General features: G+C 41.2%; 1 protein-coding gene across 5 annotated transcripts in view; it reads right to left on the minus strand.

The window, feature by feature from the left end:
- Positions 1 to 22,764, minus strand: part of KLHL29 (kelch like family member 29) — a 416,272-nt gene that overhangs the window by 326,419 nt on the left and 67,089 nt on the right. For all 5 annotated transcript variants that reach the window (XM_075086712.1, XM_075086713.1, XM_075086708.1 and 2 more), the window contains exon 2: positions 18,558 to 18,664. The gene's annotated coding sequence lies outside the window, so the exon portion shown is untranslated. The remainder of the gene's footprint in view (positions 1 to 18,557; positions 18,665 to 22,764) is intronic.

Consider the following 22,764-nt stretch of genomic DNA (forward strand, 5'->3'; position numbering starts at 1 on the left):
CCAACAATTTTTCTCCCAGACAGTTTCCAAACCCAGCACAACACTACGCGAGTCTCCCCGAAAGAACGCGTCAATTACACTGAAGTCCCCATGCAGTTCTCATACAGTTCATGGTTTGAGCTAATTTAATTAAAAAAGGGTCCAGATGTTATTGCAAGTGCAAGGTCTTGCACCTGGGGAGGAACAACCCCACGCACCAGTACAGGCTGGGGGTTGTCCTGCTGGAAAGCAGCTCTGCTGAGAAGGGCCTGGGAGTGCTGGTGGGCAGCAAGGTGACCATGAGCCAGCAATGTGCCCTTGTGGCCAAGAAGGCCAACAGTATCCTGGGGTGCATTAAAAGGAATGTGGCCAGCAGGTCGAGGGAGGTTATCCTCCCCCTCTACTCTGCCCTAGTGAGGCCACATTTGGAGTGCTGTGTCCAGTTCTGGGCTCCCCAGTTTAAGAAGGACGTGGAACTGCTTGAGCAAGTCCAGCGGAGAGCTGCTAAGATGATGAGGGGACTGGAGCATCTCCCTTATGAGGAAAGGCTGAGAGACCTGGGTTTGTTCAGCCTGGACTGAGGGGGGATCTCACCAATGCTTATAAATACCTCAAGGGTGGGTGTCAAGAGGATGGGACTGGACTCTTTTCAGTGGTGCCCAACGACAGGACAAGGGGCAACGGGCACAAGCTGGAACACAGGAGGTTCCACCTCAATATGAGAAAAAAACCCCTTCCCTGTGCGGGTGCCAGAGCAGGGGCACAGGCTGCCCAGGGAGGCTGTGGGGTCCCTTCCCTGGAGACATTCGCACCCCGCCTGGACGATCTGGATGATCTCCAGAGGTCCCTTCCAACCCCCACCATTCTGTGATTCTGTGATTATCCTGGCAAAAGGAAACCATACAGAGAATACAATGGCAGATTACCATGATCTTTGTATCTTATCTCTTAACTGAAAACACAGCTGAAGAAAAGGGATGAAACAAGTGCACTTTGCTAACCATCAGAAAAGCTGACATCTTCCAGCCATTTCCACAGGCTGGTACGAGACTCAGGTGTTTGTCCAGTTTACCAACATTCAGCAATAAATTGGGTGCTGCAAACATGACCGTGATCAGCTTAAGCAGGAAAATTTACCGTCACAGTATGCTACAAGGACGACTTGGGCGTCCCTCTGGGCAATGAAGGCATTTCTTTTATGGTCCACACACCAGTCTGAGGCTCAGGTGGTCGGTCTGGGCTCCACTCCTAACATCATCATACAATTTTCTAGGGACATGTAGTTCTTGTCTCCATCTCTAAGGCCAAGGTCATATCAAATTAAAGACTGTATAAATACTGAAGTAGAATTACACAATTTTTAGGAATATATAAACATCTCAGGGCTTGAAGTTCAGCTGTCTACAGAGCTTCACTCAAATCAGAAGTGCCAACTCTTCTATGGAAACCTTTCTGAAAACAGCTCTTGGATCAGGAATATTCTTTTTAACTCTTTAAGGACATAAATCAGCACTGCTGATCTGCACACTCTTATAGTTTAAATTCTAGTAATGCAAACCCAGATTTCATTGGTTGAGAATAAATATTTCCATGAGCAGGCATTTCTAAATTAGGGATGCTTTGGGGTTTTTTAATGACTGTAAGATATTTTTGCATGCAGTTTCAGTGCTGATCTACACGCTCCCAACTGAGAATTCTTCTGTTAGTATTGCGTAAGAATATAAAAAGAAAACAAATAAACAAATTCATTCTCTGCCCAGCAGATAAATGTTTTTAATAGAAAAGCAAAAACCTAAGAAAAAAGGTCAAATTATTTGACCAAGGTCAAAAAAGCAAGCCAGTGGGAAAGATAGGAGTGAAGTCAAGCACATGATTTCACCTGTGGATTTCAGAGTTTAAGGCCAATAGCTTACCTGATAGACCTCCTAGTCTCTTGGGTACCTATGTATCTAAATGCATACTCCAACCTTAGAAATAAATAAATTTTCCTAAACTGGAATGAAGACACTTTGGTTTAATGTCTGAGAGGAAAGATGTTTCCCTGACTAGGAAACTACCTGTTACAGGTGAGATGAGGCTCAAACCTGATCCAACAGCCTTCAAGACACCGCACAAGTGGTGGGACAGTAGCTAGCCAAACTGATTCAGCAAGGCAGCCTCTGATCAGTCGCTATCCCAGTTACATCTCTGAAAATAGGTAACAGTCCACTGTCCCTGGATTAGGTTTTACAGGAGGCACATCGAGCAAGACTAACATGATTGTTTTGGAGGACAACTGCTCTAAACGCTGACAGAGATTAAAACACTACTGCACAATTGTGGCCAAATAAGGTAAAAGGAATACATTTTCAAGCTAAAATAGTAATCCAGTCCTTTCCGATTGGTGTGCTCATCCTTTCGCTTGTTTCCAGTTTAGAACACAAATGGAAGAAAGACCATAAAGCACCAGAAGTAGCCAAAGGTCCTCTTCACCTCCAGCCATTCCCCCGCTCCCAGTTTCAAGCGCTTTCTGCACTAGCGCTCACGCGCGTGCACACCACAGGCAGCTGCTGTAGCTGCTACACCACCATTAAGTGATTACAGGTGACAGGAGAAGAGCCTCCTGCAGACCTGCTCTTTCCTGAGCACAGCTTTCGTATCACAAGTTTGAGAGTTTCCCACCTGAGACAACTCTTCGACACTGTGTAATAAAAACTCATCCACACAGCCAAGGATCTGCCCTCAGCCAGCAGTAATTAAAATTAATCATTCACAATTATTTTCATGGGCATGTTCAAAAAGAGACACTGCCAGCTCACTGAATCCTCAAAGTTGACAGACCTTGAAATAGGCTGTGGTCAGGTACAGCGCATTCCTGGGTTTCCAGCAGTTAAATACATGCTTTGCATATCGATTCACCGTCCCACTCGCAGGACCCGCAGTGCTGACCGTCAGAGCCACCTCGGTCCTGCAGTCAAACACCTGAGCTGGCATCAACAAGTAGGATTGGTAAGGAAAGATATTTTTCAGATAAATATTGCTTTGTCTATAATTACTGCTGCCCAGCCAGGATTCAGTGTTGTATCAGTGTTAAAATTTCTTAGTCTCAATTCTTAGCTTCTTATGGACTTGAGATTCATTCCGTTTTCCACACATTCATATTAAGCTTTTAATCACCATCTTCTTCCATTTCAGCTTCACTGGTCACCGCTTATGTTATTTTGAGGGAGGTGAAGAGGTTTCTAAGGTACAGAGTAGCCTGAAGGTTATCAGTTTCCAAGCTTCAAAATCTACTGAAGAAATTACATTTACAGAGGTAAAAGAATGAATAAAATTCGATACAAGGGATTAGGACTGTCACTTTCTGGAACACTATTTACTTATACAAGCAATTTTTATGGGAGTGAACATCTACTATTCATGATAGCAGCCTTGATCAATTCTGTCCCTTTGAAACTTATCATAAAACATAAAAGTGCATGTCTTATATACATAAACCCAAAATTTGTAGGCAGTATGTAAGACCAAGACTGTAACCGTTGCAGAGAGAAAGCAATCTCACACCTACCAGATTGCAGATCCCTAGGTATCAACCTGCATACTGCTTCTTCCTTCCCATCAACTGGAATATTGATTTTTACAATACATACCAGGGGGAAAAAAAAGTTTTCACTGGATATACTGAAGGAGGAGCAGAGTAACAAGATCGTCTGTCTCCCACCATGAGTGTTCCGTAGTTGGAGCTCAAACTGGAACTAAAAGCAAGAGATTCTGGAAGATTCAACATTAATCAACTCTCAGCATGGCTTTCAGTCAGAAGGCTTCAAAGGAACAGATATTCTCTGTTTGCTGAAATAGAGAACTGCCTGATAAATATGTTTTCCTTTTTATCTTTACAATCTAGAGTGATTTTTCTATACTATATGTAGGTAGGATGCTGTGCAGGAAACAGGAGCGCTGAATAGAGAGGCAACAGTTAACACGGGCAGGGCCCAGGAAATCTCTCTCTTTAGGAAATTCAGCCAGAGAAAAGGAGGTAAACAGTGTAAAGCAACTGCAGCACTCAAGCTCAAAAGCCTCCATGGCCGTCAGCAACACTGCAGCACGTCTGAAAATGTCACCTCAGACTTCTTTACATTTTATGCAGGGTACCAACATTTTTTTCCTAAATTGTGTATTTACCCTGTGCTTCTCTTGTATTGTTCGCCCCAATTTTTAATCATCATAGTTTCCTAATTTGCAACATACCCTCATTAAGCCACCTTCCCACTGAAGATGGCAGAAAGGTATTAGGACGCCAGAATTTAGGGCTCCCCCCTCCCCAACCTCTCCTTTCTGCACCATGAGCCCTGTGCTTGCAGTGAGGCATCCCGAGACGTAACTTTAGACCCAGGATGAATATTACCAGCTCCCAGATCAGCTCTCACTTCATCCCCTCTTTCCACAGTCGTGAGTTTTTGCAGCTCAGAAGAGCAGTAGGGATCAGTGACGCCTGTCGAGCTGCCAGGGAGAGCCCAGCCAGTGTCCCAGCCTTCCCCGCAGGCATTGCACTACAAAGCCCAATTTTGACTTGTACACGTCACATTACTTTTGCCCCCCATTCAAAGTTTTAAAATTATGCAAAGGTGTGCAGCAGAGAAATAATTAAAAAGGGTGACAGCCCTATTTCATCATATGGCCCCTTCTCCCTTTTGAAAGTCAAGTCTAAATTATCACAGCTAAAACATTTTACAAGCTTGTACAAACTCATCAGGGGCCTTAGTTGAACTTTGGCACATGTAGAAAAAAGAAAAAAAAACCAAGACAAACACAGAGGAAGAGGTAAAGGGAGAGGGAATTAGAAGCAGCATGAGGAGCCCCAAAACCAGCTTTGGAAACCAGAGCAGGCAGGGGCAGTATGGGTGTGCACACGTGTGCATGGGGAGGATGCAGCTCCCTGAAATTTCCTGGCTCTTCAACACAAAACGAAGACAGCCCAAGGGACCAAGCATTGACATGTTCTCCCCCGAGCAGAGATGCAGAGCAGCTCACTCTGAGCAGCTGAAAGCCCGGTTGCTCCTTCTAGCCACCAATCTTGCTAATGTATTAAAGCGATTTAAGAAACTATACATTTAATAAGGTCAGAAGGGCAAGGACACAGTTACGTTTTGATTGTTTTGAACTATGTACAGCTTTGCATTTTTGTTTCTATTTTAACTACAGAAGTAGTAATTTTTTTGCCAGAGCTGACATGGTCTAAGAATATAAACAGGGCAAGGAGCACAGGGAGAAGTACCATGTTCTATTAGTCCATTGACGGAGAAAACAAAGTTCAGACACTGAAATCAGCAGACATGGAATCTTCATAAAGCAAAGACCATTGCTCTTTATATATACACAAATATACATGTATATATACACACATATATAAAAACTTCCTACCTCACTTTAAAAACCTGAAGGACTTTCTCAAGCTTGCAGTGCCAGTAACAAATACAGCTCGTCTTTTCTTTGGTTGGGGGAAAAAGAGCACAGCTGAGAAAAACAGACCATGGAAATACCCCACCAGCAGAAGATACAGTTAGTTATTACCTACTGTGATTACAGAAAAGTACTATTTCTTATTCTGTGTCTTGCTCCTCTTTGACGTTCTTTTCATTCATCTCAAAAATTATTTCAGGATTTAAGCAAATAGGGTCATTTGGGGGATTGTATGCTCCTGGCTAAAGCCTCCTCTGCCTTGGGGGTGGTGGTGGTGCTATCAAAATCAAGCAGTAACAAGAGAGAAGTAAGTTTGCAGTTTTATAGTGTTCCCTTTCCTGTTTCCTAATGCAAATTCAGAGCAGTTCCTGCAGAGACTGTAAGCACCCACACAGCTTTCCAGGTGGGGAAAAAACCCACACCAGTAAATATGTAACAGCAATTTCTTTACCCTTTCTTTGCTGAGTGACTGGATATAAAATCTGTTGTTGCCTGTGGACAAACACACAGAGCCTTCAGGAGAATGGAAAGATGTTTCGGGGCACTGCAAGGATTTGATGGCTGTCTTATCTTTCCTTGTACACTGAACAGTCTGCATAACTTAATAGCTTTAGCTTACTAACAGATATATTAATAGGTGTGGGGAAAAGAAAGGGGAGGGCGGATAAAAAAAACCACTAAAACATATTCCACCTACACATCTCGCTACTAATCATGAACTCAGGTAGAAAGCAAATTACTTCTCCCAGACCAGGAGAAGAAGAAGAAAAAAAAAAAAAGACTAAAAGGGAAAAGGGGGAAAAGCACCTATTTTCATCTTTTTCTGGAAATAATCATATATAAAAAAATATCCTTATACTAATCGCTGCATTTATCAATCCATGACAAGGAAAGACAGTAAAAAAACCAACAACTCAGGAACTGCCACAACATCTTAGAGTTAGTAACTTCAGGGTGATAAATATAATGCTGGCCTCAGACTGCTAGAAGGATTAGATTAACTGTAAAACAAGAAGTGCAGTTAACAGTTGCTGTTGGGTCTGGTGTCAGGATTAGAAAGCACTGCTAATCACAAGAAATGTGAAAAGATTAAGAGGTGATGGTTGCCAGTAAGGTTTTTACAAGCATGTAAGTGCTGGAATTCATTTTGGGATTAAAATTCCTTAAAAAAAAAAAAAAAAGAAAAAAGAAAGAAAGAAAAAGGATAGATCATGAACGCAGCAGCCAGTTTCACTTGCACTGTCCACCACAACCCGTTCCCAAGGATTAGGAGAGGTAAAAACAGTGGAAAAGTGAAATGCGTGCCATGGCTTATGCTGAAGGGTCCTACGAGAGCTGTAGTGAGGAGATGCAAGCATTTGTATTCTGGCACTTACGAATTAACTACTGCAATCTAAAACCTATTAGAACAGTGGGTTTGGGTTAGGAGATTTTGCTTACCAAAAACCTGCCTGAACACAGTGGAGTCGCAGCTTTTAAAGGCATTGTAACAGAAATTATGATGGCATCTGATATCTGCATCGTTTCAGTAGGAAGAACAAGACAACACTTTAATTTCCTGGTTTGTTTCCAGCTGGTTTAGATTCACCTATATGATCTATTTATGTTCTTAGTTACCAAGGACAAGAAAAGCTCCTCATATAACATCCTCAGTGTGTAAAAGAATCCTCCTGGGGCAGGGTCAGCAGGCAGGAATCAGCTTCCAAAAACCTCAAAATAAATACTCTCTTTTAAAAACCAAATTTGAATTTTGCATGGAAATTTTACTAAAAGGCCTTTTAACCAGTGCAGACCACAGCACCACGTGGGCAGATTCCTCAGCTCACTTATGATAGAGCGCTCTCCACCAGCAACAAGTGCTGTCGCCCTCAGCCACCACCCCCCCAAACCGCACACTCCACAGTACAACATCTCAAGGAGAACATAGACCTCTTCAAAGCCCAGCAGTTTCCCTGCAGGCCTGATGGACAGTCAACAGTCGTTTAGCAGTAAGGCCACCCAAAACTTGCTTCTCCCGCAGTGTCCCAAATTCATCCAGTGATTCAGAGGAGAATTCAAGTGCCACCACATGATTTCACATGCATTAGCTCTGCCCAGCTGCATTTCCTCCTGGGCCTCCACGGAGCTCGAATGTTGTTTCGGACCAACCTCTTTTCACTCATTAATTTACCATCTGTAAATCTGGACCTTGCTATTCAAGAGGTTGGGGAATGGTGTGGAATAAGACCATTTCATCATTTTCTAGCATGCCTTTCAGTCAAGTGCTCCTGGTGCATCTGTCTCGATTTTCAGACTCTGTAACGCTACTTTTCCCTTCTGTTCCCCCAAAATGAACATTTTTTCCAGATGCCTGTAGCAGAAGCAGACATAACCATCTTCCAAGAGTTATAAAACAGTTGTATTAAATAATAGAGGTGAAAGCACTGCGTATGATTTCTGCAGAAGTCTTTTCAGTAGAACAGATAAATTTATTCACTGCATTACAGAACAGTTTGAGAAAACAAGATCATACAATGTACACTGCCTCTATTTAAATTGTTTCATTTCTATTCATGAGTACTCTGATTAGATACACTGAAAGTACCATCAGTAAAAAATAAATAATTCTGCCAAATTAATAGTTGTTGATTTCTTTTACCTGAAAACGTAAGTAGCATCTCATTCGCTATATACGTGGCTATAATTTGGATGCATCAATCTTGTTGGTTCAAATCTACACAGCACACCGAGACAGGTATTCATCTACGTTTTCTTAATATTAAGCACCTTCTTTCAAAATGGTAAGTTCTTTAGCACGTTAAGATGGGCTAGTATATGCTGTGCTGGGAGAGGTTTAGTAGCCAACTAGGGTTTTTTTTCCTGTGGTTGTTTTCCCCAAATAGTGGGTTGAGAGAAATTAATTGTTTCAAATATAGAAAACTGTTTAGAAATGGTATTTCAGGGAATACAGGTAAACTTTCTGTATCAGACAAAATTCCTCTCAAGCTCAGCAAATGCTCTTTAATTAATAACCCCTTTCTGCCTCAGAAAGGAAGCAGCCAGAAGAAACCATCGCTAACATCATTAGATGATGGGAGCTACTAACCAGCCCCAAACCAAGGGCTCTCCAGTACCTCCCTTCCTGTGAAGTATTTTGCCGGAGAAACGTGCGAAGGGATGGATTTATGCAAATGGAACAGAAGATTATATTAAACAGAAATATCAGACTAATATTGTTTGAAAAAAAAAAAAGAGTAAAACCATAGAGCTAATATGTTTTAGACATCACAGAATAATGAATGTAGTACGTCTGCTCAGCTTACGAACATCTGAGAAAAAGCCCTCTATGTTTTTGAAAAATTCATCCAGTTTGACTCGACAATGAATTCTTCTTCTGAAAATCAAACATAATTGCTGTAACATTTCAAAAAATCTAAATGCACAGCTGAGTATCTTAAGAGCACCCTGTTTGCAAAGCAGCCAAGTGATACACCTCAGAGAGCTCCTGTTAGCTACTGCAGGCAAGATAAACAAGAAAATGCTGAGTTGAGGTGCAATTTGACAGTTATTAGCAGAACAGGAGTAATTTGATGAAAAAAATCCAACAAAATCTCAGTTCACAGCAACAGATTTTGGAAGCCTAGTTGCACATAAATTGGAAAAAACAATTCTTGCATTAGAAACTGATGAAGATGAAACAATATACCCTAAATCCTAACATATTTGAAATTATTTTCTTTGATTCAAAGCTGATAATCCTGTAACAGGCAGTAACTAAACAGGGGCTTACCAGACTTGCTCTGCATGTTGAAGAGACTGCACAGTCAGAACCTGATCTAGGGCCATTCAACTATCAGAATAACCAGATTTACTGCTATACGCACCTTTGTTTTTGCCATTTGAAAGCATCTACAGCGAACAGATCATTCAGCTGTGTTTTAAGCATTAGCGGCATAAATATCCCCTCGTGTACCATATACTTCACCACTTCTGGCTTCCCATAAATCAAATATACAACCAATCATCTTTTTTATGTTGAACATTAATGGCAACTCTGCTATTCAAATCCAGGCTGTGTAGAGTTGCCTTTCACAGGGATGTAAAGCAGCTCATGAGCAGGCTTACGACTGAGCAAAGGAAGATTCAAATCTGCCATGATCTTCCCACCACCATCAGAGATGTGATATTCTGCATCTCTCAATTTATCTCATCTATGCAAAAGGCTTTTTAAAAAAACTCCTATAAGCAGGAAAAAAATTAGAAAGCCTTTTGTGCTCTTCAAGAACTGCCTCTTTGTGTCCCCATAAACATTCAGCATTAATGTTTTCACTCACATACTTGTAAGCAGAGATGCTGTTCTTTACTGCATTACAGTTAGACACGTCATTCATGTCATTATAACAAACCCTTCTGCAAACGTACAAAGGGATTTTATTCATTGTCATCTTTTCTACTCACCACTGAATTTTCACACTCAGCACGAAATGCAGTAAAAGTGAAAGATACCTTCCCTGTGTTTACAGTGCCCACCAAGAACCATTTCAAAACCAAATAAAACAACTTAGCTATGATTTAAGCAGCACAAACCATTCTCCTGTGGGATTTTTTTTTCTCCTCTTCCCCTCATCTTTCAGTTCATGAGGATAGGGAACATGAAAACTAAATGGATTTATGCTTAAATAATTCATCTTTTCAGGCACATCAAACCAAGTACTAAAGTTCATCCACAGGGCTGGCCAGATTTAGCTGATTCCAGTGGTATTTTAAACAGCATTCTGGAGAGCTAGTCACAAAAGATTGTGAGGAAATGCTGAGCAGCTGTGTTGATAGAGTTGTTCTGAAGCAACATGTGTTGAAACTCTACCTATTCTTACTGAACACAGCTGATGGGGAGACATCACCAGCCATCCCAAACTGCCACTGCGTTTTGGAGACTCATGCCCACACAAGAGAAGATTTGTGAGCAGGGCGAGCTCTGGCACATCCTGGGAAGACGACGAAAATTACAAAGGCTGAGCATCGTATTCCTGCCAAGTGGCAGGAAAACATGCAGCAACATAAAGCATCTTTAGGAGCACGAGTCCCAGAGGGCAAACATCCACACTAGCTGAGTTGATCCTACCAGCCAAGTTGCCTTAAACTAACATCCCATGAGGACTGGGAAGTGAAGCAATGGCAGTAACTCTCCTCCTCTTTAAGCAATGGAGGGAAAGAGAGAGGTTTTTGTACATTTTTTAAACATCCTAAGAATATAAACAATGGATTTATTCTTGCAGGAAGTCTAACAATATTCCTCTGTAACCTTTACTACACTAGCACTTCAAGCCATGTTTATTGTGCTAAAGAAACCATACCAAATTCTTGCAGCTAAAGAGGAAAAAATAAAAATTAAAAAATCTAGGAACCAGGGTTTAGTTTTGGTTTCTTACTTCCTAAAAAGCCAGAATCTAAACCTTTCAATTCTTAAGAGTAACTATTTGCTTTAATAACACAAGTGGTCTGTCTCCTGCACACAGCTATCAGCATGTTAGAAGAAGAGGCTGTAAAAGGGGACCAGGGAAACAGGTCTTTCTCACAACTAAGATCTGCTCCCTTGATCTACACCAACAACTTCTCATTGTCCAAACTAAATTAGAAAAAGCAGCAAAGAAATATATTTAAATTTCAGAATGTAACAACAATTAACAGCAATTTTAGCAACACTGCTTTGCCTGTGTAGGAAATGGTTGGTTGAAGTGAAGAAATCATTTTGCCACGTGGAAACCTTGAGTGGGTTAATAACCTGCTACCGTACCAGAGATGAATTTTTGCAGTCAGGTTTTTATCTTCAAATTCACTGATGTGGAGATTTATTGCAACAAAAACAGAGAAAACCACTGGAGGGATGTGTTGGAAGTGGAGCAGGACAAAAATGAAAACAAACACAGAAAATATAATACTCTTGGATTTGCAGTGCAGCCTTCACTGCCTTATTCCAAATGGGTTTATGTTTCCAGTCTAAGTTAACATGGCTTATAATATTAGAACCTAAATCACACAGAAAACATTTGGTAAAGAGTTAAGTTTGCAGAATGCGTTTTGGATGAGTTTCATTAAAAGTAGTTCAAGCCATTTCTAAAGAAGTATCTAATGACATGCTTACTCTTGAGGGTAAATTTTGCTTTCTGCGGAAGGTCTCAATCTCTCTGCAAGCAGGCTTAGAGCCACTGTTTACACAGTGGGAGCCCTCTTTAAATCAAAGATGTTTAAAAGTGTCCTTGTTCTAAGTTGTACAGGGCATCCCATCTCAAATTTATGTCCTCATGCTTTGCTGAGTAATGATGTCCATATACCCACATAAGCTGTCTGTGAGCAACACAGACTCTTCCACTTGGCTAATCTTCCCACATTATGTGGGAAAATTAAGTAGTCCTTGTCTGTGGAAGCCACTCTAAAACAACGTGCAACATTTTTATCTACGACATATGCGTAAGACACATGTATTATGAGAAAATAGGTGTTAATTGATCCTGGCAAAGGACCACCTCAATACAATCCATCATCATAACAAAGTGCTTACAAATAATGCCTATCAAATTACAAGTTTTGATCTTTGGTGATGTGGAAAACAGCATTCATTTCCTTCCTTCATTTAAAAAAAAAAAAACAAAAAACTTGCTGTAGCTTTTTTGGTTTTTTAAAGTTTACAACTGAAATTGTTCTTAACCTAGCCCAGCTGACAGTGTTAGTTGTGGAGAAGCTCGCTTCCAGAGGAAGTGGAATGTAAAAACAAAGTTGATGTGACCTTAACAATAATCCTGTTTGCATATTACAATACATTTTCCTACTGTAACAAGGCAAAGTCTCTTGTGTTCCGGTCAGAAAAAGTCATCTTCCAGTAAAAGCATACTGTGATCAATAACATTTTCTTAATATATTATATTATGTCTCACTGAAACACTTTTTCACTTGGCATTTCAGGCTGCCGAGTAGGGGAAATTCATGACAAAACTCAAGATGGTAAATGAGATACTGCAAATTAATTCCGTCCAAGAGCAATCTTTTCGTTCGTGAACAATTTGACAAGCCTGTGTCGTCTGACTTCAGCAGAAGCTTTCTTAGCTTTCAAATATACATGAAAGAGAAGAATCTGCTCCACTACCATACCAATCTTCATCTTAGCCTGCATAATTTTGTGCTGAAATACTTTACAGTTTCAACAACCAACTTTGAGACCAGAATTTGGGGAACTTACTTTAAATATTAGTTTAGAAAATAGACTCAGAGATCTGCAATATCAATTGTGAAATCCTGTTTTCAAGTCACAGCCCAGAGCATGGCAAAGCGCAGGAATCCTGGACTTCTGAAGCCGTTTTGCCACCGAGCCATCTGCAATCTGATCCTGAAAAGGCCCGAGTGATGAAAACGCCAGCTGAAGGATCTTGATTTGGTACCGGCAAAGTTCAAAGAGTGCCTTGTCACAATGGGCATTACAGTAAAGTACTTGCTCTATCCACGTGTCTGAAATTACTTTTGCTACGATGAGTAGCAGCTTTATTCCCCCCTTGGAGCTAATGTCCTTCTGCAGGCTGAAAGGATGACCCGGTGGCACACAGCCGGGAGCAGAGCCCATGCTCCTCACCTTCCGCGTGAAAGCCCATCATCATTTTAGCAACAGCAGCTGTAGATCCAGCTGCATTACTGAGAGTAATTGGTGTTCAGCATGGTCCAGAAAGACACAGTCTTGCAAAAAGGCTTGGGTGTATGCAGGATATCGTCAGCAGGATTACTTACACGTACCCGATCTCAGCAAGATTAGGTGCAAAATCACTGCTGTATCAATATTTCAGCATAAGGAATACGGGGCAGGCAGTTTTGGAATATTCATGCTGTAGCAATGCTCTCTGTATGAATTCTCTAGCAGGAACATGTCAAGACTGTGCCCGTACCCTGAAGAGTTTACCACCTAACGCCCCAATTAAAGAGATACTGAAGTATGTACCCTGTTTTAAGCTCACAGGGCAGGCTCACTGACTAACTGTATTCCTACGGCGAAGCATGAGCTCAATTTCTTTAATTAATCAAGACTCATGTTGAAAACAACATAAAAGAAGTTAGAGAAAACAGATGAAAATTTAATTTACCTCTGCAAACCCCAATACCTCATGAAATCAGGAACACGTAAAGGGCCAAACAACGCATATACCTAAGAAGTCGTTCATAAAAGATAAACATCCTTTTTAATTGTGGAGGAAATGCAGGCAGGGAAGATGCACAGTACTCAGCTCATGGAATAAATCCAAAAAGCAGCTGATACATTTGTGAGAGAGAAAGGGCAAAAATAAGATTGGTCCCACAGATAAGCAGAGGCACAGATGACATAAGCAAACTGGAGGGGAAGGACAAAATAATCAAGGTTTTGAAGGACAGGACAAAGTTTTGGGGGTTTTTTGGTTGTGGTGTTTTGCTTTGGTGTTTTGGGTTTTTTTTTTTTAAAACAAAATACATCAGGCAGCAAGTCGTCATGTAAATGAGCACTTATAAAACAGGCTTTCTAGGTGAATAATTTCTTTTACAATTAATAAAATCTGCAATCTGAGTAACAACATTCTGATGACTTTTTGCCATTTGCAATTATCACTCATCCTAGCACCAAAAACTCATTATTATTAAAGCTGACAAAAAAAATAAAAACCAAACTTAACTGCTTCTGTGAAAGGACTTAATTTTCAAAAGAATCCCAAGTTTCTAAGCCTGCTTTCTACTTCCCAATCTTGAATGTGAAAAACGAGGGCATCCTAGCAAGCCTTGTGTATGTCTCCTTCAATTTCCAACAAGTAATTTGGATAAAAGCATCTAATTTGTACAGTAACATAGTGCATTACAAAAGCATACTTCGCTTTAAAAGCAACCTACTAAGACTATGGAGTTAACGTAACCCTGTATAACTACAAGCATGTAGTTTATACTATAAACATACCCTTTTTTGCCTTTTTATAGCAGTTTTCTCCCAAGGAACTAAAAGCATTTAACAGTTACCGTAGGACTCGCAGCACTCTTATTCACAAGAGTATATAATCTCCATTTTAATGGCATGGAAGCTGAGGCACAGCTATTACAAAGGTGGCTGTGGCAGAGATAGGAACAGGAACCATATCCAACTCTGAGCTCTGTGAGTAAATCCAGGCCTACCTGGCGTCTATTATCCTAGACGGAAAGGAACACAGGTGTTTTTGTATTGGTGCCTATAGAGATGTTACTCCATCCTTGCTCCCTGACATAACTGCATAGCAAAATTACAGCCCTGTTAAAAAAACCCCAACACAGATGCTGATAAATAGACTAAATGGACAGTTAAAGGTCTGGAGCACACAGTAAGCCAGACTCTTCCCGGGGTATGCAGTAAAAGCAAAAGAGGCAACAGTCACAAACTGCAAAACATGAAAATCTGGTACGATATAAGGAAAAAAAATTCAGAGTGGGTGCTGAACGAGTGGAACAGCTGCCCAGGGAAGCTGCAGGGCCCCTGTTCTCAGGGGTATTAAAGGACTTGCCTGGACATGGACACTGCCCTGAAAAATCTGCTCTGCAGCTGGCCTGCTTTGAGCAGGAGGTTGGACAAGATGACCTCCCGAGGTCTTTCTCAAACTGAATTATTCTATGAATATCGTACCAAAGACAAGTGAGGCTATTCCTTGGTTTTCCTGCTGCATCCCAAAGCTTATCACAAATTCATACCAAAAGTGTGACCTCAGACTTCTGTGACTAACTTTCCGCTTCATGCAGCTTGCTCCTTCTCCTGAAAGGGATGAAATGGAACAAACCCAAACCTTTTTTAGGTGGGTGACAGCAAAAAACCTACAGGAAACAAAAAGTAAAACGCAATCATTCTGTTCAAGCACCTAAACACACGTGGTTATATGAGCTTGCTTTGAGTTTACATACCTTCCTGACCTTCTCTCCTCCATAGAAATACTCTGCAAAGCAATCAGTCTGCGGTGCAGAGACCCCACGGTTATTAAAACAACTGCATCACAGAAACAGCTCAACTTCTTCATTTCAAGTTCCTCCCCCCCGACCCGCACATTCATAAGAGCTACTGCATATGGTGAAAACTAATTCAGTTTGAAGCAGAAAAAACTGGGGTTAAGTACTTCCCCAGTTGGAATACAAAAATTGCAACCACACGTGATTGTCAAGATACACAGGGCTACAGTCAACGTGCATAAATACTTTTTGTGTCCTTCAGAAAAACTAAGTGAGTTAAAACAGTTTTTAAGCAGAACAGCTACGAATACCCAAAAATGGGTAAGACAGACAAGTGTGCAACTCCTACATGCAGCCCATTCCCAGAAGGAGACAAAGTCCCTCCTGGAATTCAAGCCCCTTTCAAACAACTCCTGAGCAACAGAAGCCTTCAGGAGGAATCCTGGACACAACTGGCTTCTCATTGCCAAAATAATTTTTTTTTCTATTGTTACAACCCGATCACAGCCACGGTGACAGAAACACCCACAGGCATACCATAACCTAACAGTATAACTTCACAATAATCTGATATTCAGCCTAAGACTATCGTCAGCATTTCATGTTGATGTGCACTAGGTGATACCGCAACTTATTGCAAGCTGGGTTCGCTAGACATTCCCCACCAAAGAAAGTGAATTAAACTGTCACTCATCACTGTACGGGTTGCTCTGCTATAACTACTTCATGAGTTGGACAACACTTCTCTGATTTAAAAACAAAACACTATGTTGTAAGTCAAAGTCTTCATCCTGGTTTCTATACATTTTCTTTTCCTTTCCACTTCTATTACCTATTTTCTGCTCCTCAACTATTTTTTCCCTGACTCAGTATGTTTCATACTCTCTGTTCCACTTGCCCAGTCAATGCTTTCTTTTGCTCCACTCCTTGGCAGATATAAACCAAGGAACTTGCACGTGAGCTCCAGCCACCCTGGCCAAACTATTAATTATGATCTAAGCGCTGAAATATGGATGCTTTCTTGGCCCTTACAAGCAAACTTACAAGCAAACAGTCAGCAAAGCTTGTAGGAGCACAGGAGCATGTCTCCCTTCCCCAAGAACCATCTGATCAGTGTATCAAGCTAAGGCTGAGACTGTATTCCTGAGTGACCATTCTCTGGCGTATCTCCCAACATACACACTCTATTAAAATATAGGAAAACCAGATATATTATTCATCGTAATGGCTACTAAAAAAATAAAATTTGGAGAACATTTCATTTAACTACAACTACAATTACAGTTGTTGGCATCTGCAATTTGCAGCATTACACACACATGCAGCGACAAAAATAAAGTAGGAATATAAAATAAAAGCCTTATTCATAATTCAGACTCCATTTCCAGCAACGACTTCATACATGTATTATATACACTATTTATGACTGTGTACAGGCAGCACAGAAAAAAGGATTAAAGACACTCTCCCATACACACTTGTACACACCCAAGCATACACACAATTTCCTAGTTTGCCGTGAATATATTAATGATAGGAATTGAAAAAGGTTTTTAAATTATCAAAGCTACACTGAAAGCTTCAAGGTAGTTGCCCAGGGAAATACGCCAATTTCCAAGAGTGAAAGACTTGGAAAAGGGCTTTCACTGTTTCCAAAGCATAGTTCAAACTTGTTTATGGGAAGAGGCTGCCAGAAACACTACGATCAAGATGTGTCAGGGATACTGAGGTGTTCAATATGGAATCCTGTGAAGGAACAGCAATCACTGGAAGTAAAGGTTGCACAACAGCATGTGAGAAAGATTAAACAGATTAAAAATAGGACAAAAAATAATAGGCCTTGGTGGTCTTGGCAGACAGCAAGGAGAACTCAAGCCAGAAATACGCCCTTGCAACAAAGGGTGAGTGCATCCACCCTGGGCTGCGCCAGCAAGAGCACAGCCAGCCCGTCCAGAGGAGCGATCCTTCCCTTTCAGGCAGGACTTGTGAGCTCTCCAGAACCAGAATACTTTGACATAGTGGAGCAAGTCCACTGGAGGATACTGGTGGCTGGAACACAGGCTGAGCTCCTACAGACCTCACTATGTTTTCCAATTCCCCAAAGGGAAGGTGCAGAGAAGGCAAAATGAGCCTATTCTTGGAAGGGTGCAGAGATGTGACAAGATGAAAGAAGCTGCAACAATGGAAATTCAGGTTATAGATGAGGAAATATCCTTCACGAGGTGGTGAAACATGGCAACAGGGGACCAATAAAAGTTTTGGAGTCTCCATCCTTGGAGGTATTAAAAACCCAACTGGACGTGGCCCTCTGCAACCTCTGCTCTAGTCAACCTTGCTCTGAGCAGGAGGTTGGACTAGATGATCTCCACAGGTGCCTTCCAGCCTGAATTATCCCACAAATCTACATATGAAGGGCCAGGATTAGTTCCACGAAGAAAAACCAGAGGATTGCAAAAAGAAACTAGGGAAGTAGTGAGGCAAGAAAAATAGCAGGTTGAAAGAGAAAGTGGAAGCAGAGGATCAAGACTGAGGAAGAGGCAGAAAAAGAAAAAGCATATCTGTGTCCACTAAATTACACTTTCCTCCAGTAGCTGGGAAGTGACAAATCCCACAAGAGTCATTTAGCAATGAAGTCAAGTATTTTCAGTTTCTACTCTGATGTGTATAGCAGAATTGGATAAGAGAGGGAATCAGTTCTTTCCTTCCCCTCCCCATGCCCCCAAGAAACCAAGTGACCTTCAATCTCCCTTTTCCACGTGTTTAAACTTGATCTTGCAGACTTCCCAGGTAGTTATAACTATGTACATTATGAAGAATGTTTCATTTGCAATACAAAAGCACATGCGCATTTGTCAGCTTAAAACTCTAAGTATTCACTACACCCAAATAAGAGTCTTACAGCTTTTTATAATTCTGTAAGATATAGGCCTATGAGTCTGTAGACGTACAAACTTTGCTCCCTTTTGGAGCTATAACACCAAAATCAAACACTCCTGATCAGATTTATAGCATGAGCATTCACCCCACTACAACATTTTTCTATTGTAACACAGATGCTCAGTTGCACATGCTCCGAGAGGGACTTGCTGCAGTCACTGAAAGGGAAAGCACAGCCCAAATTGCATTTGTGTAAGCAAATAAGAGACCATGAAAGAAAAACAAACCACAAAAAGAACAGATCTCTGCACACTTACCCTGCAATATCCAGACTCTGTATCAAAATCAGCCTCAGGTGTAACAGTCAGTGAACAGGAATGCAAACACTTGCATTTAGCAGGAGGTTTCTGGGAAGCCGAATTACCTAGAAAGAGTTGAAAAGAGTTATTTTAATACATGAAGTCACCTATGCTTAATAAGAATAAGCTTCAAATAAGCCACAGCACAAGAAAAAAAAAGCTGCACAATGGGAGACCTTACATGCCACCATGTTCAGCATGAAGAATTTAATCCCCTGAAGGTGACAGAAATTTGTTACGAAGCACGGAGAGTTAGATGCTGGAAGACACTTAGGGTTTAGCAAAGAACATCTAATACCCAAGACAACATGGTGTTAACCATCTAATCAAGGATGCAAAGGAGACCAGAAAGAGCACAATATTTTGCTTAATTAGTTGCTATCAAGGAGAGGATGAGTTCAAGCACTTGCAAAAACAAGACAATCCAAGATTACTTAAAAGTTTAATAGCGTTCTAGAGTCTTTGGTAACACAGGGTTTGCCAGTGAAATAAAAATAATCCCGAGAGATAAATTTAAAGAAATAGATCTCATTTTAATGCCCAGAGTAAAATGACTATTCATTAAAGCAAAGCAGTTTTATACCTATGTTCTCCATCTCAGATGTAATATATATGAAAGTAATCTTTATGACAGGAAGTGGCATGTAATCCTGCAAGAATGAACTGCTGTCATTATCTGCAAATCAATACCATTTTTTTAAGTGAATATAACAGTATCGATTGATTTAACATTTTTAGCACTGGAGTTTCAGTTTCTACAAAGAAGATTCTTATAACGACAAAGGAGCTGCATACGAGTAATTGAGTTGATACAAACTAATTTGAAGTTTACAGTGCACTTCCCTTGAACAATGCAATCAGGGCTTCCCTCCCATTACCTCAGCTTAAGCTTTTTTCATTTTATATAAACTTTATTTTTTGCATAATTATAATAACTTTGAAGTGGAGGAGTAACACTTCACTAACCCTACCTGCAAGCTGTAGAAAGTTTACCATGCAAAACATCCCCTTAGAAGATATCTCCCTATCCTGCTAGCATGTTATTACAGAGTATTTGTATGACTTTTGCTATGTTTAAATAGCCCGACCAAAGCTTGTGAAAGCCTAAACTGGCCCAGTGCTGAAGAGCTTGCACAAGTCCAAAGAGGTGTGGTGATGGTGAGGATGGTAAAGGAACAGGAAACAGAAGCACATGGAAGAACAAAATGACTCATCCAAGGTCACTTGGTGGATCAGTCAAGCAATGAGCTCCACTGGGTCGCGCTCTGTTCCTTTAAGAGAGTTTATAAAACTGGTAAATTCTTACTACATTTCTGCAAAGGAAGCACATAGCAACTTTGGCTTGACTGGCTGATCAAATGGCTCACACGGCAACGAATGATCTGTAACGAGAGTTGGCTGCAAGGCAAGATGTACGTACCATCACACAGAGAAAGAAAAAAATCAGACCACTATAAAAGCTTAAAAAGATAGGATTAGGGCCAGCTGACATCCCAAAATTAATGTCATAATGCAAACAGACAAAACATTTATAATTTTTAGTCCTTACTTAATGCAGGAAAACCAGAGCCCTGCCCAGTCGCTAGCCAGCTGCAGGTTAGTTTCTTGAAAACGTGAAGCAAGACAATACAAGGACAAAGTACATCAAAGACCTGCGGAAGGTGCAGATATGTAAACATCTCATTCACGTTATCCCCCATCAATCCTGTCCTCTCTATCATACAGAGCTCCATCCTTCTCAGCCTGCTTTGTTTACAGCATTAGACTCATTTTGGAGTTAAGGCTTTTCGAGAGCTGGGCCGCTTACCTATTTATCACATTGTTGTGACATTGCAACTGAGTATTTCTGATTTTTGCGATATGCCTAAAGAATTTAGCATGGACCACCTGAAAAAAAACAAAATAGAACCTCTTTCTGTTTTGCTTTCTGTTTGTCAGAAAGAGCACTGTTTTCATGAAGCAGTTTATGGAAAGGAAAGAAAAACTCAAGGGAGTAATTTCTCCTTTGCATCATATCATAGTTACCCCATCATCTCCAAGGGCAACACTAGGCCAGAGCTGCACTGGAAGATCTCCTTAGGGAAACATCCACTTTTCAAAGCCATCTCAGGACTCTTGTTCCAGGACCTCACAGAACAGAAAAGCCTTTGATAGTAATAAAAAATAAAATGGGTTTCTCATAGGGAAAAAGCCTGAGAGGCCAGTGACAGTTTTACATGAAGGAAACCTTTTTCTTTGCCACCTCAATAATGGAAGGCATGAAGAATGTTTACAAAGTGTATTGTAGACTCTAGATGGCGGTGGCATAGAGAAAGGCAAAACAGACCTCACAGCTGGATACGGGACATGTGAAAGAAGAAGGATCAGAAGGAAAAAAGGAGCAAGAAAAGCAATAATCCGTCACCATGAAAATGGTACACAAAGACGGGCTTAAGTTCAAAATCTGTTTACTAGCTCCTGGAGACACAGTCCTAAAAAAGAGGCAAAAATGTTACCTGGGGCAACACAAAGACAGGATTAATGGTCTTTACTGTTTAATATACTGCAATTTACATTATTAACTAGCATTTGGGTGGGTTTTTCTTCCCCCACTTTAGAAAGTCTTGGCTGTTTACAGGAATGGATTTTATTCTTACCAAAAGTTTACTGCAGTTGCCACTGAGGGGGAGCGAGGAGAGCAACACTGTCAGGCAGTTCTGAACCACTAGAATAAAACACTGAAACTGGGAGAGGCAGAAGCACAGCGAGGAGCTTTAAACATCATAACCAAGACTTGCCGTCTCTCATCATAGTGTAGCACCTGTAACAGTAAAGCCACAATTCCCTGTATCAATACTTATGAAGTTGAAGGTACCTTACAGAAGCCTATAGCAGCAACCCCACCTCTCCTTTGGGAGACGAACAACCTCAAGACAGACAGGTCACGTATCCTATATTGTACCTAAGCTTCCAGATTACATGACTTGAAGCAACCTGACGGAAAACAAGCATCTGCTTTAGATACCACATCACTGTAGTAGCAAGCTTCATGAAATAAGCAGCTCATTCTTCAGGGTAGAACTAGCAGAAGGCCAGACAAAACGTGGTGTAAGAAATTGATGTCAGCTCACCTACCCCATCAACATGGGCATCTTCATGAACGGATGGAATAATCAGAGTTGCCTTTGGCTCAAAAGACCTGGTCAGTGAGAAGCAGGTCTGGAACTTCTGAGGAAAGCTGCTATATCGATTGGATTCCCCTGAACTTCAACAGTTCTGGGATGGACAAAGTAGAATTACCCTGCACCAGCCAACAATGAGATACAGTGACAGCACAAGCAGCTAACAGAAAGCTCACCGTGTTTCAACTTGAAGTAGTAAATTAGAAAAGAGGTTTCCAAAAGGCTTGGAAGGATAAGGGAGAGAATGATTTCATATGATGTCAAATCGAAAACATAATTTTGTTATGCAGCAAGACACTGTTTCAGAGCTTCTCAGCTACAGATGAAGTATCCAGCAATACAGCAGATCAGCTCATCCACTAAGAGCTGCATTTAAACAGCATCCTCCTGATCAAAAACAAGGTGAGGTACAGGCAGCAACATTCAGCAATCCAGTAATGCAATGAGAGGAAGCCTGTAAAACCAGCACTTCCCTGGGTCAAGCGGGATCAGCCACCAGGACACGTGCCTTACTTTGTGCAGCATTCACAGAACTAGGAAGGCTAGAAGGAAAGCAGGATAGGATTACCAACTGACTCACCTACTGCTGCACAACACCACCTGCACGGAGCAAGTTGAACAGCTTCCAAAGTGCAGGGAAAAGCAGAGTGGAAGGCAATATCTCTAGAATAGGGTTTGAACAACGACTGGTGAAATAAGGGATCAAGAATTATATTCTCCTTGCAGAAGCAATGACACTGCTTTGGGAAAGGAGAGAAAGAGTAATGAGAGACTACAGCTGTCATATCAGTCCCCAGGTAGGAAATGACTTATGCTTATCCTTCTGCATTGTGCAAACCCCTGGAAAGCAGGGAGCAGCCCAGAAGTCCTTTGGGGACTGTTCACAGCTCCCCCGAAGCACAGTTCACCCAACAGCCAGTAGCAGAGGTGCACAACAAAGACCTCGGCGACAATGCGAAGCACCTGCCCACAACATCTCACTCAAACGGAAAAATGTATTTGGA

Source organism: Phalacrocorax aristotelis, chromosome 3, assembly GCF_949628215.1.
Source record: "Phalacrocorax aristotelis chromosome 3, bGulAri2.1, whole genome shotgun sequence".
NCBI lineage: Eukaryota > Metazoa > Chordata > Aves > Suliformes > Phalacrocoracidae > Phalacrocorax > Phalacrocorax aristotelis.